The sequence below is a fragment of the Orycteropus afer genome, unplaced genomic scaffold (genome assembly GCF_000298275.1).
Source record: "Orycteropus afer afer isolate SDZICR_OR568_19922 unplaced genomic scaffold, OryAfe1.0 scaffold01268, whole genome shotgun sequence".
NCBI classification, from domain to species: domain Eukaryota; kingdom Metazoa; phylum Chordata; class Mammalia; order Tubulidentata; family Orycteropodidae; genus Orycteropus; species Orycteropus afer.
This window is the reverse complement of record NW_006922855.1, coordinates 43935-46305: the sequence shown is the minus strand read 5'-3', so window position 1 is coordinate 46305 and position 2371 is coordinate 43935.

Genomic DNA, 2371 nt, shown 5'->3' with positions numbered 1-2371 from the left:
GTTTCACGGTGAAGAGAAACCTTCAACATCGAAGGAAGACGTCTGTTACTGACTGTTATCTCCAACAGTTGGAACCACCAGTCTTTGAGTTTGCAGCCAAGGGCTTAACCGTGGTGCCACCAAGGCCCCTGTGCAAAGGGCACACGCGCAGCTGGAGACAAGCCACTGGTTGTGCTCGGCGCTGGGCACCGTCCGTGCCCCGTGCACCGGGAGGTGCTTATCGCTGCTCACTCTCTAATGCCCTGCACGGTGTGTTGTGTGCCGCTCGGCGGCGCTGTGGTTAAAGCTGCAAAGCCACAGGTCGGTGGTACGGACCCCCGCTGCTCCGCGTGGACCAAGGAGGCCGTCTGCTGGTGTTGGGACTGACAGCCTTGGGAACCCTGGGGCCGTTCCACTCTGCACTGCAGGGTCCGTGTGAGTTGCATCACCTCAATGACAGTGGGTTTGGTTCCCTTTGTATGACGAATATTTAACAGAAGAATCATTCAGCCGCCTTCAGCTGGTTCCGACTCACAGCGCCCCTAGAGGACAGAGTGGAACTGCCTCTTCTTTCTCCCAGAGCTGGGTTCAAACCACTGGCCTTTTGCTTAACCACGAGGGCTCCTTCCGGCAACCTTAGGAAGGCCAGTCTCTCAATGGCACCTTCCTCCATCAAAACCTGAGGGGACTATCGGGGAGCGGTGGGGGAGGGGGGTGCACTAGGAGAGCGGGGTGGGGGCCGGTACCAGGAGAGTCAGGCGCCCTGGTGGCGCAGGGGTTAGCGCTCAGCTATGAACTGAAAGTCAGTGATCGACCCCACCTGGAACCCACCAGCAGCCGGGTGAGAGAAAAGGCCTGGCCGTCGGCTGCCATCAAGATTACTGCCCAGTAAGCCCTCGGGGGCAGCTGCACTCGTCACACAGGGCGCTGGAAATGGACTCCCCGGCACCTGGCAACGGGAGTGTTCACAGAGGACACTGCTCTGGAGCTAAGACGCAAACAAGCAGAGGCTTGACATAGCGAGACAGTAACAGGCCGCAGAGAAAGGCAAGGCCGGCACAGGGAGTCCCTACCTGCCTCCCCGTGGCTCTGTTGCAGAGGAAGAACCCTGCCCAAACGCCGTGCTGCTAACCCAGGTGGGCGGTTCGAACCCACCGGGGACTTGTGGGGAAAGAGATACAGCCCAGCAAACCCCCTGCCCCTTGGGGCCACTATGAATTAGAATTGACTCCACAGGCACCTAAGCATTGCAAGCTGCCGGCTGGCAGGAGGGTTTTCCCCGGGGAAGGGCTGTCATGGTGTAAACCATCGGAAAGATTCCTAAGCTCTGCTGGCGCAGTCCTTAAAGCACTGGGCTGTGAACCAAAAGGTCGGTGGTTTGAACCCACCAGCCACTCCACAAGAGAAAGATGAGGTAGCCTGCTTCCGTAAAGATTGACAGACTTAGAAAACCTGTGGGGCAGTTCGACTCGGCCCTATAGGATCGTTAAGGGTCGCTAGGATCTGAAAGATACTTGGGGACAATTCCCGGTGCAATGAAAGATACAAAAACACAAGGTGTGCGTTTGGACGGCCTGCCAACCTTCTGTTTAAAACAGTAACGCGGGTGGGAGGGGAGGGAACACTGCAAAAATAAAATAAATAAAAATGTAAAAAGGAAAGAGTAACACAGTGACGTCTGTGAGATCCGGAACTGGCGGGGAACGCCTCGTGTTCTGGGTCTCCCAAGTACCCCGCCTTTGACAAGGCGCAGTCTTGCCACGTCTCCATAACTCTCAGTGGAAATGGTTTGCGTTTTCCTTCTCTGACAGGTTTCCGCCTCCCACAGGTTCCGGCTTTCACAGGTTTAGCTGCAATAGTTTAACTGTTGGCCGTTATAAGGGAATGGGCAGCGAGGCTCCCACCTAACGCGGCGGCTCAACCTTTGTACCAAGAGGGGCTTGACCGGAAACCTCAGTGACCTTGTCAAAGTTTGACGTTCAAACATTCAAAGAGAAGGAGAGGGAATTGTATGGTAGAAACTCAGCCAACAATTGCGTCAAAAGCTAGAGAGACAAGCAAAGAATCAGACCTGTGACTTACCCCCGCCAACGCCTGCGCTGAGGTGCTCGCTCCCAGCCCCCAGCTCCCAGCTCCCAGCGCAGACCCCAAACCAAAGCAGCCCGCGCTCTGTGATTGGTCCTCGGGAGCCAATCCCATCGCTCTGGACCGACCCACCATGATTATTGACAGCTGGAACCTGGTCGGGTCTCCAGAGCGCCTAGTGCTCCCAGGCCAGGCATTGGCAGTCTGGGCTGTTGGTCATCCTCACGTGGGGCAGGGGTTCAAAGGAGCAGCGCCTGTGCTCAATCTCCAGCCATGCCCACTATCTGGTTAGACATCTGGGCTCTCT